The 12702-nt window shown below is 43.5% G+C and overlaps 1 long non-coding RNA gene and 1 pseudogene across 1 annotated transcript; both read right to left on the reverse strand.

The window, feature by feature from the left end:
• Positions 1–6: 6 nt before the first annotated feature.
• The window catches only part of LOC116686689 (CD209 antigen-like protein E), a 93821-nt pseudogene continuing 81125 nt past the window's right edge, over positions 7–12702 (reverse strand).
• On the reverse strand, positions 10792–11653 carry LOC116686686 (uncharacterized). Its single transcript, XR_004331329.1, has 3 exons — positions 11300–11653; positions 11065–11224; positions 10792–10859 (listed from the first exon to the last, which is right to left on the reverse strand). It is a non-coding gene; the product is annotated as an uncharacterized LOC116686686 (long non-coding RNA).

Consider the following 12702-nt stretch of genomic DNA (forward strand, 5'->3'; position numbering starts at 1 on the left):
TACATGTGTTGTAGTATATTGTTGTTTGTGTTAAACTATCGTCCGACTGTAGAAGCTTTTAGTGGTAAATGTGTGATCTTAACAAGTTGGACATAATCCGCTGTGAGCGTTAGCTCAGCAAAATAGCGATCAGCTGATTGTCTGCCGGTGACGTTAATAGTAGCGTAATGATAACGTAACAGCTGTTACTGCCTCGATCTGATCTAGATCCTGTATAACCCGTCTCTTCAGGGGCAAGAGGAATGGAGGTCCGTCATGTCATTTAGGGGTGACGATGGCCATCCGACCGTAGATCCCCTGGAGAGTCTGAAGTCCCCCCTCCGGTCCCTGTCCCTATCAGACTAGCTACGGCCTGGGACGAGCCTGCAGAACTACAAGCACATTTATAAAATAAAAATTATTAAAAGTATTTAACTTCGTTATCTTTTGTATTGCACGACTGTAGCAAGAGTATAATGAATATAAAGGAATGAGATCTATTTAAATGTCAGGTGTGTTCCTGCTTTCACTGTTGTATCGTCATGTATGAAGACCATTTAGAACAAAAATACAACTGTAATGATGTTTTGTCTATTAGGTAACTTGTATGGTTAATGCTTCACAACAACAGTCTTATCTCTGGGCCACAAAGATTTCCTCATGAAACCATTGAGCATTAAAATGAACAGTAACGTTATGAATGAATGAATATTAACGTAACTTATTTTTAGAGCAGAAACATAAGAGAGTGGACTGCAAGGAATAGGTATAATTAATGAATTGAAAAGAGTGCACTAACAAGAACAAATATTATACAATACAGTTGTGTGTATTGTTTTCAGCTAATGGGGGGGGTGGGGGGGGGGGTGACATGACGGCGGTGTCCCAATCGTCGGAATCGTCATCCTGGCGTGACACGGAGCAAATAAAATATCACATTTATTTTTGTTAAAATATCAAAAACAAAGCAGGAATTATTTTACAATAGCGGCAATAACTGCAATGGTCTCCCTGGTGAAATTCACAATTGTACAGAAGAAGAAGAGATGAAATGGGATCGTCATTTCCGGTAAGTGCACGTGGCCGTGCGCGATTTGAGACAATACTCCTCTGTCCAAATTTACGCACTATGCAAGATAGTACGTAGTGCGCGAAGTGTACTGTCTGGAAGGAAGTGCACTACGGGAAGTGCGCGAGACCCACCATTGGTCGGATTTAACAAAGCTGATCCCAACACTACCCCCCCCCCCCTCCCCCCCCGGCATCAAAGAGTTCACTTTGTCTTTTTCTCACAGATCCAGTTCCTATAATAATCATCAAATCTCTGTTTCCATTTTCCTTGTTGACCGCAGCATGATACAGGGGACCTGTTTCCGTCATAGATAGGCAGTCCTGGTCCCCAGAACCTGTCAGACAAATAAAATGTTCTTTTATCAAACAGCTGAAACTGCTGATTGTTGTTCCTTTGAAATAAACTGTTTAATTTCACTTTAAATATTTATATTATCTGTTAATAATCACATTATTTCAATAACTCGTTTAAGATTAAGCTTTGAAATCAATGTAACCTGAAACAGCTGCTAATGAAAGGATGAAATCTTGTTCAGTGTTCCCATATATGTCTGTCTGTCTGTCTGTCTGTCTGTCTGTCTGTCTGTCTCTATGTCTGTCTGCCTGTCTGTCTGTCTGTCTGTCTGTCTCTATGTCTGTCTGTCTGTCGGTCTGTCTGTCTGTCTGTCTCTATGTCTGTCTGTCTGTCTGTCTGTCTGTCTGTCTTGTCTGTCCTGTTATCTGTGTCTGTCTGTCTGTCTGTCTGTCTGTCTGTCTCTATGTCTGTCTGTCTGTCTGTCTGTCTGTCTGTCTGTCTCTGTCTGTCTGTCTCTCTGTCTGTCTGTCTCTACTGTATTCTGTCTGTCTCTCTGTCTGTCTGTCTGTCTGTCTGTCTGTCTGTCTGTCTGTCTGTCTCTATGTCTGTCTGTCTGTCTCTATGTCTGTCTGTCTGTCTGTCTGTCTGTCTGTCTATTTTTCTGTCTCTACTGGTGTTTAGCTCCATGTACCTGTCTCTCTCTACCTACTCCTGACTGTGGTGTGCGTGAGAGTCGTGATCAGGACTTATTTTAATTATTATGAAGAGATGAAGGATGTGATCTGGGTCCATGGTGATGTGTTGTGCTCTGTTAAAGGAGACCACCTCATCTTTTCTCAGGAGGTGATGTCATTCATTTAAGCAGATATGTATGTACGTACAGACCAAACCTGAGCGGCAGAGGCTGGCCCCTCTGTGGGGGAAGGACCCGGACCTTAACCTACTTCACATCACCTACCATGACCAGTTCAATCTCTCTCTCTCTCCCCCTCTCTGGGAAATCTAATCAGCATCTTCCGATAAACGGTGACTTTGATGGAATTGTGATGAAAACCAAAAACCTTTAAAATGTCTCACGTTTCTCTCAGCGGTGATCCGTCCACCCATTCCCATTTCCTTGCTCCTTGCGTCCCTACAGTCCGTAGACCGATCCAGGACTCTCCATCCTTACTCAGCTGAGAGACAAACTTCTAGAAGTGGACGAGAGACAACAATCATTTCTCTGTTCCCAGTTCAGCATTTCTGTTGTAGTAAAGTCATCTTGTGACTTCATCAGCCCCAACAAAACAAGAGGGATCCTCGGTCCCCCCCACACACTGAGGAGCTGGACCCAAGCGAGGACAGAACCACACATAGTAATCGGAAAGAGAAGAAAGACATTTAGAATCAGCAGAGAAACAGAGAACATGAGGAAGTTCACCGTAGAGATCACACAGCAACATTAACACTAACATTTCCTTTCTCTTCATATTTACCTTTTTCCATTAAATGTCTTCTTGAGATTCACGCACTCAGAAACAAACACACTCACCTGTTCCTCTTTGTTGTCAATGACGACCAGATCTGCTCCTCTCTGCTGACAGTCATCTCTGCTGTCCCCCATTCTTCTTCTCTTTAGATTTAAAGTACCAACTGCGTCCAGATCTCGTCCATCCATCAGGACAGACTTTAAGAAGAACTTTTAAAGACAGATTTCACATCATTCAGTGTCAAAGTGACAAGACTTGGAGTTAAAACAGTTATAATACGTAACTACACAATCAAGGTCTATGATGTAAATGTGTATAATACAGGAGTTTACTGGTTTTAACTTTTCTCACATTTAATTCTGTTCTTCAGCTGCTTTACTTCATCCTGTAACTGAGTGTAGTTGTTGCTCAGTTGGTCGTTTCTGGTCTGCGGCAAAGTGACTGAAATATAAGATGAGGTGAGCTTTTATTTAGGACAGAAATAACAATAGTTACATAAAGAAATGTGAAATGAGAATTTGAAACTATGAAAGAGCAAATAGACTTTATAAATATCGTTATAAACCACAACAAGATAGAACCAGACCAACACACCAAATCATTCTGCTTTAAACTAAAGACTGAGTTTAAGTTATATCGTGCATTATGAAATAATCATGTATTTCACTGGATAGTTATTTGGTGTGTCTGTCCTTTACCCTGCCGTATAGTTGAGGGTTGTAAATAGTAAATGAGGATCACTGACTTCTTAACTGAAGCATCAAGTGGATCAAGAAAAACCAGAACCTCTGTTAGCGGCCTGTCTCTTTAAGACCCTCCTGTAAAAGCCCAGCCTGCTCTGATTGGCTCATTAAAAATGTTGCAGCAGCAGACGGTGGTTGTGAAGCCGTGGGCGGAGATCCTCAAAAGGGGAAGTATATTCTAATGAGCCTGACTGGGACAGAGAGGAGGAGTCAATGTGAATAGCTTGTTGAATAGTCTTATTTCCCAGTTGGGGGTGGTTAGCACCTCCATGCCCAAATGTATATTAAGACTGGAAAAGTATGTTTTTATGACCTGGCTACTGTAACATATGACAATTTTTATGAAAAATAAATACAGCGAATGAAGAGTCCAGCCAATATCAGAAGAAAGTCACTCACAGAGTCACTGCAGCAGCTTTGAGACGCCTTCTGTGTGTTGGCTGCAGGCTTGTTTGAGTGTGTGGTCCTACGGAGACAATACATCACACACAGAGTATTATGTAGTGAAGTAAGATAATAACAATAGATAATGACTGCACGAGGCACCAATTACATTACCAGGACACCTGATAATGACCCAGAGTTAATGGTGACCAATGGGGGTTGATGATTAAAGTGAATTACACTCAATATCTAGTTTAATGAAGTACATAAACTGAGATGAACTCCCTTCCTCCAATCATCATTTCAGACTTACCGGCTCTTGGCCGAGATCAGCGTGATGCTCTTCCTCTCCTAAGCTCTCCACCTGACTCTCCTCTTCCTCTTCACTGCTCTCTTGGAGCTTCTGTGTATGAGCAGCGACAGCGTCTGCAGACATCTTGACCAACTGAAAAACTGAAATAAACACATGTTAAAAAGTCCCCACTTAACCACTTGGTTAAGTTTAGGAAATATCATCATCACCAGTAAAGCAACATTAGGGGTTGGGTTAAGAGTAGGTGGGTAAACAAACTCAGTACTTTTTATGGTACCAATGAATGTTTCTTATCTAATGGAAGAAACTTGGGTTCATCACTAACTTATTATTAGCACAACGCAGGCCAGAGGTAAGATACACCGTCATATTTGCTTCTTCTTTGATGACTCCACGCACCGACACACATCTGAGGGTAATCATATCTGCAGCATCGGTGGCAGGAGCGGTAAACTCAAACTCTTTAACTTCTCATGACATCCCTTTCCTAGAGATGAACACATTGACCATTAACTCTTTTACCAGCATCTTATACTAGCAATTTTATCTAGCAGTCTTAAATATTATAAGCAGTTTGAATTGTGCATCAGCATTTCCTTTTAGCATACTCGGACTATGAACTATTTTTTTTTTTTAACTTAACAGACTTGATAACAACATGAACATTAAACCAAATTTCAATGAAAAGTATAAGACAAGTACTGAAGATTCAGCCTGTCAGGTGCTTTGATAGTGCGCGATGACCTTCTCAACAATGGCAAGTCAGTCTCTAAGAGATTCTGGTGAACATCTGGTGGGATCATCTGATGCTGTGGAGGCTGGATCTCGCAGCGGATCTTCATCAGCCGTTCTTGAGGTGTCTGTGTTTTGAGTGACTCTGTCGAGTTTTCTGGGAACTGACAACATCTTCGGTTTTAACGTGTAAGATCTTGGACACTCCTCAAGAACAGTTGCTTTCTTGCTCCAGGTGTGGAATCATGTATTCTACTGTGTCATGCCTACGCCAGTGCCGTATAAGTCTTTGTTGACTGGTCATATTGCTTTTGTCTTTTGTAGAAGTCTTTGTTTTGTTTCACTTCCTTCTGTCTGTTCAGAGGTGTTGGAAGTGTGGTGCGTAGTCTGCGTCCATAAGAATTCTGCAGGGGACGGCCATGCTCAAGAGGCGAAGCTCGATAATCAGTAGAGCTAAGCATGGATCTGAATCACTTCTCGTGCTTTTTGAGCAGCTCTGCTTGACTATTGCACACCTTTCTCTGCCTTTCCGTTTGATTGAGCACAGGGGACTAGAAGTCACATGACAAAGTCATATTCTTTTGCAAAATCCTGAAACTCTTTGCAGCTATAGGATGGGCCATTGTCAAGTCACAACTTGAGGAATACACTGGCCTGGCAAAGATAGATGCATGTTGTTTGTTTGGGACTAATCACCAGGACGGGACATGTTGGGAGAACGCAATAGCTCGGATAGTTGGATAGGTAGTCGATTACAAGCAGGAATTCTTCCATCAAGTGAAACAAATCAGTCAAACTTTTTGCCAGGCTGTCAGGTATTTCGTGATTACCATGGGCTTTTGGCTGCGCTTGCTTGATGTTTTCGACAGTAGCAAGCTTGACACCATTTGTCATATCAGCATTTATACCTGGCCAATAGATTGCGGTTTCTAGCCCTTCTCTTGCACTTTTCCATGCCTAGATGTCCTTCATGTATTTTTCAGCATGTTGGTCTCAGAGATCTGGAATGACACTCGTTCTTTCGCAGCAGCAGTCCATTAACAAAGCTCAGCTCTCCTCTAATGTTATAGTAACTGTGGACACTCACCCGTGGCCACATCTTCTTTTATCAGCCGGATGACTCTCTGCCAGGACGACATCCTCTTGGGTTCTCAGCGATGAGCTTGGATTTCGATGTCGGTTATGGGCAGTGTCTCGTGGTCAGTGTCACATGAAGATCCACTTCGTTACGTGGAAACATCCGGCCTGATCCTCCTCTGGTGGTTTGCCCTAGACAAGAGCCATCAGTACATATGTGCTTCCAGGTGTATAAATCAGGTCGAAATATAGCGTTGTAGCTACATGAGCTTGAAGCGTGGTGACATTTCACTGAGGTTTTCTTGATGATAGCTTAGGGTATTCTGGTCGTCTTGCTACAAACTTTGGCAGGCCATGACACATAGACATGGGGAATTCTTGAACCCGTACACCAGCCCAAACACTCTTTCTTCATTTGAGCGTAGCGGCACTCAGAACTTGTCATCGTTCTCGACGCATAGGCGACCAGGCTTCCCAGTCTTCTCACAGCCTGTGTTAGAACAGCTCCAATGCCACCTTTGATGAGTCGGTGGATCTCTTTGTCCTTTTTTGATGGATCAAAAAATGGCAACACTGGCTCTGTTGTGAGAGTTGTTTCAAACGGGACCATTCTGGCCTCATGGTACAGACTGTCCACTCGAATAACACACCTTTCACCGCAGTAGCTCTTAGGTGCAGAGGCTTCGGGGAACATTCGGAATGAATTTTCCAATGAAATGATCATGACAATGCACGCAGCACACCTTTTGTGTCTCCGGTCTTGGCATTCCAATATGCCTTAAGTTTGCTTTCGTATGGTTCACACGGCTGGTGACAGCTTGTCACCCAGAAAGGTGATTTCCTTCACTCGAAGACACTGGATCTGTTAGCTTCAGCTGATACTTTGGCTCTCTGAAGCACTTGATGAGGTCGTTCATTGTGTGCTCAAGTGTGGATCCCATAAGATCAAATCATCAACATACACGCAAGCATTCAACGAACCTCTATGATGTGCTCCATCGTTCTGTGGAATATTCTGGAGCGGAGCATCTGCAAAAGGCATTCTTGGAAGCAGTAGCGGCCATACGGTGTATGAAGGCAGCTTGTGCTTCCTCCTGCAGTTTTAACTGCAGAAAGCCTTGAGAGGCGTCAATTTACTGAAAGTATTTGGCACGGCCATCTCGCTTGTTATTCATCTTGGTAGGATATTGATAATGTTCTCTTTATGTTGTTTCAGATCTTTTGGGTCCATGAAACACGTAATTCTCATTCGATTTTTGACACACAACATCGAATTGACCCATTCTGTGGGCTCTTCCACTTCTTTATCACACCTAGTGACATCATTTACCAGTTCTTGTTTCAGCTTTCTCGTAGGGGAGCTGGAAGCGCCCTGGGGCATGGACGACTGGCTGGTGCATCACCTTCAATTGTATCTTATAGGTTGAATGGTTAAAACTCCAAACACCTGGAGATGGTTGGGTACTGGTTCACTATTGACTCAACACTGTGACATATATTGTAATTGCAGTAACCCGTTCACGAAGCTAAATTTCAATGCGGGTATCACCTAATAATGAGTCATGTCCCTCCGGGACAAATACAAACATCAGGGTGCGCTTTTTCCTTTAACTTGCATGTCAGTCTTGCATGCGCTTTTATGTAAGTTTGTCCATTGTAGGCTTTAAGACTTCACTGAGCTGGGGTGGATGCGGGTTTCAATCATTGCTTGATGTACCACTCACTGATAAATGTTGCTTTGCCTGTGGCTAACTTCCAGCGGAATGACTGCGCCGTTATATCCAGTGGCACAATCACTCTTTCCTTTTGGCACAGGTTGCACTCTGTGCACTGTTCAATGTCTTGGCTTGTGCGCATGATGTCTTCAGCTTGCGCTACCATCCAGACAAAGAACGACATCTAGCTCTGTTCCTCCACTGCGGGACTTGTTCACTGCCACTCTGTTTCCCTTGGAAAAGACATTGCTTAGCATAGTGATCTTCCTTTGCATTTGTACACATTTTCCCAAATGCAGGGCATTGTTTGGGCATGCTGATTGCCCAATCTTTGCATGAAAACTTCCCACGTGACATTTTGTTGTTTATCGTTTTTTTCAATTTCTGCATTGTTTTACTGGAGTACGGGCATGTTGCACTCTGCCTGTCCTTCTGTGCACTGAATGTTTTTGCATGCAGCTTAAGCCACTCCTCGCATTGCAATTTTAATAGCCTCAGCCAACTTTAATTCAGGCTCTCTCAGTAACCTCTCTCTCACTTTTTGTCGTGCATCCGAAACTATTTGGTCACGAATCATGAGTCTTTCAATTCTCCGAAGTTACACGTTTCTTGCTTTCAATTTCAAGCCGTCACAAAAGCATCAAAACTTTCAGTTTGCGATTGCATGGGGACTAAACACATACCGTTCGAATGTTCATTCCTTTGGTGAACAGTGTCATCAAACTTTTCCACAACTTTGTCAAACTGTTCCTTGATGATCTCTTTCGCAAACACAACACGCTATTAACCCTCCAGCCTGAGGTCCCGCGACAGTGAGAAGCAGTGCGCTTTTCCGCGCGTCCGGTTTGTGTCCAGTCTCCAGTGCTTGCAGTACAAGTGATCGTGGATTGAACGTCCGCCACTCACAGTCCACATTTCCCGTCCAGTTCAGAGGTTCAGTCGGTTGCACACTGTCACATGACTTCTGTCGGACCACTCCGGTTACCATGTAATGTTCTCTCTTAATGAAGAAACTTGGGTTTCATCACTAAACTTATTTATTAGCACAACGAGTCCAGAGGATACAGATACACCGTCATATTGCTTCTTTTCTGATGACTCCCCAATGCACCGACACACATCTTGAGGGTACATCATATCTGCAGACTCGGTGGCAGGAGGTAAACTACAAACTCTTAACTATCATACACCAATGACATTTCTTAAGACAGATTCATGGTAAATAAATGGTGCCAAACTGCAGATCCGTAGAGTGTGAGTTTCTCTGCCTTCTCTGTCTGTGTGTCGGAGCTGAGCCTCGCTCACGGTCAAACACACAGAGAAGGCAGAGAAACTCACACTCTACGGATCTGCAATTTGGCACCATTGATTTACCATGAATCTGTCTTAAGAAATTCACACAGAGCTGCAGTGCAGACGGAGCAAAATTTTGTCGCCTCTGCAGCTTCAAGTTACACCGAGTCACAGAAATTTGGTCTCAAGTATATTTATACTTTTCAGGACAGCAAAGGTGGAGTTCCACTGGACAATGGACAGGCGAAAGGTAAGCTGGGCTGGGGACAGTAGGGCTGAGATGGGCGACAGGTCAGCTGGGCCATGATCTGGCTACAATGCAAGTGGAGCAGGAACCGGGGGCGTGAGAGCTGGACCGGAATCAGGAGACAGTTAATCGTGACCAGGGTCCAGCAACAAGGTAACTAGAACATGAATTGGCCAAACTGCCGACAGAACATTGGAGAGAGGAGTCGGCCGGGATGCAAACTAAACACAGGGGGCAGTATTCTCTGAGTCACTGGTCAATGCCGGAGTCTTTAGGTGGCAGGAAAAGAGCAAAGTCTCAGGGACGCAAGACAGCTCAGGCTCGGGAAGGCTGGTCAGCCACAAAGAGTCTGGTAGGCTCACCGGCTCCAAAGCATGGTAACTGAATGACTGCAGTAAACTATCAGGCTTGCAGACAGGAAGGCAAATCTCATGCTCAGTAGCCTGCCAGCGAACCTCCATGAGGTGCCTCACAAAAGCAGGATCCTGATCATGTAAACAGTGGAAAATGTTCACGAGACTAAACCGACCAAATCCAAGGGGTGAACGTGTGGCTTAAACTCAGGGAGATGGAGCTGCTGCATAGGCACCGGAGACCGGGGAGCGGACACAGGGCTAACTATAGTTAGTTGTTTGTGAGTAATATGCACAATTTTGGTTCTATAAATATTCTTTTAATAAGTTTTTGTCAGGTCGGTCGTTAGATTCTAACTGCCAAGTTTCGTGCAGATCAATCGCACAATCTACGAGGAGTTTGAAAAAGTTGTTTTTTGATAAATCGCAATTTTTCATACATGAAAGTCTAGGCAGACCAGGCGTGGCCTATATCAAGAGATTCAGGTCGATCCAGGAACGCGTGGATATATGGATGTTAAATGTCCAATTTACGGTTTGGGAGGTATAGGGCCAAACGCGCTTTTTTCTGCTATAGCGCCAACTAGTGGTGGAAGTGGGTCAGCTTTTATGCATTAAGTGTCTTTGAGGAGTTTTGGACCAGTCCTGAAAATGGCACACTGCCACCATGTACAGTTTAGGCTGCAGCGTGAGTTTTATGTGGAGAAGAATAATGGAGGAGGAGGAGGAGAAGGAAATCAGAAAAACAACAGAGTTCCACAGCCCTGCTGTGTGAAGCGCGGAGCTTTGCTACCGTGGTTACCCCCTCGGGCTTGGGCCCCTAATCACAAACTGCCCATATATACATATACATGAATATGCAACTCAAGTCTAACATATATATCCATCCCATGAGAAAAATTAGCCATTATCACGAGACTTGCAGGACTAGCATTTAAGCTAACTTTACTTGAGACCTTCAAAACTACCAAAGGCAAAAAGAGATGAGAAACTGCAGCATGTCTTCTCAGTAGACCAGAGTCAGAAGCAAACAGGAAACCAACTGCAAGGAGGAGGAGGGACTGAAATATGGATCCAATTACTCAAATGCAACTTTACACCCACGTCCACCCATTTCCATGCACGTCTCCCGACATACCATAGACCAATCCAGGACTGTCCTCCGTTACTCAGCTCAGAGACAAACTTCTAGAAGTGGACGAGAGACAACAATCATTTCTCTGTTCCCAGCTCAGCATTTCTGTTGTAGTAAAGTCATCTGGTGACTTCATCAGCCCCAACAAACACAAGAGGGATCCTCGGTCCCCCCCACACTGAGGACTGGACCCGACAGCAGGACAGGAACCACACATTAGTAACGGAGGAAAGAGAAGAAAGACATTTAGAATCTCACCTTCAGTTATAGTCTGCTGTACTTCATCCTGTAACTGACTGTTGTCAGTTTGCCGTTTCATATTTTTCCTCGTTTGGCAGCCGTGAAAAAACTGACTGAGTTATGTTGTTTCCCTTTCTGTTGGTTGGTAGCACTCCAGATGCCCAAATGTGTATAAGAACTGGAAAAATAAAAACGTTTTTATGACATGTCTCCTTTAAGATATGACAGTTTGTATTAAAACATAAATACTCACAGCGAATGAAGAGTGCAGCCAATATCAGAAGATAAAACCCTCCCAGAGTCACTGCAGCAGCTTTGAGACGCCTTCTGTTGTTGGCTGCAGGCTGGTTTTGAGGGTCTGGGATCAATTAAGTTTACAAAATGGTGCAGACCGAAAAATGTTGCCTCTGCAGCTTCAAGTCACAGCCAGTCACAGAAATGTGGTCTCTTGGACGTTTCTGTTATATCTCACATTCAGGCTCAAACGTGGAGCAGCGACAGCGTCTGCAGACATCTTGACCGACTGAAAAACTGAACTGAACGTCTTCTCCGTCTCACTGTCTGTCTTTAAGTTGCTCACGCCTTTAACACAGGAAGTGGCTGCAACACAAACCAGAAACAGATGCTAACTCACTGTAAGTATGTGTGTTGCTATTAGACAAAAAGTCCCAACAAACTTTACAGGAAATTCTGTGCAAATTCATAACTGCAATATTTAATACTTTAGATACACCCAAGACTGTGCAATTTAATAACTGTGTAATATTATTTTCATAATGAATATACAAACAATTATCTTTCTTACCATTTTATACAGGTATATAGTCTCATCCTCTGGACTATCACATTCCCCCCCCCCCCCCCCCCCCCCCTTTTTCTTTTGCGCTACTTATATTTTATATTTTACATTTTCTTCCATGTTATATTACTGCTTGACACTGGAAAGGTGATTCTTCAATCTCGTTGCACAAGTATTGCACATGTTTATAATGACAATAAAAGGCTTTCTAAAATATGACTCATATTTAGTCATTCAGTCCTTTGGGAATTGGAATTATGAAACCCTTCAGATAATACTTTATATATGCTTCCTTTTGGCAATATTATCAGGAAGCACTCCATAAACTTTCTTTGTTATGGAGATGATACTCAATTATATCTATCAATCAAGCCGGATGAAACTAATCAGTTAGCTAAATTAGCTTAAACTTCAAAATGTGCCTTCAGGATATTAAAACCTGGAGACCTGGAATTTTCTAAAAATGTTAAACTCAATAAACGAAGTCATTGTCTGCTCCCGGACCCAAGCACCTATCCGTGACGCATTAATCCAAGATATAGTTCTCTGGTGACACCCTGGCACATCACCCCTGGCCCTCCAGCATACACCACTGGCCTCCAGCATCCCCCCTGGCCTCCAGCACCCACCCTGGCCTCCAGCACCACCCGTGGCCTCCAGCACCACCCCCTGCCTCACGCACCACTGTGAGGAATTCTTGTGAGTTTCTTTGTCAAGAACATTGTTTTTAAACTCACCACAAAGAAATCATTTCACAAGGTCGCCTTTTTTCACCTACGGTAATATTGCAAAAATCAGGAATATGCACTATCTAAAAATGATGCCGAAAAACTAGTCCATGTGCTTTGTTACTTCTT

The sequence above is a fragment of the Etheostoma spectabile genome, unplaced genomic scaffold, assembly GCF_008692095.1.
Source record: "Etheostoma spectabile isolate EspeVRDwgs_2016 unplaced genomic scaffold, UIUC_Espe_1.0 scaffold437, whole genome shotgun sequence".
In the NCBI taxonomy this organism is placed as follows: Eukaryota; Metazoa; Chordata; class Actinopteri; order Perciformes; family Percidae; genus Etheostoma; species Etheostoma spectabile.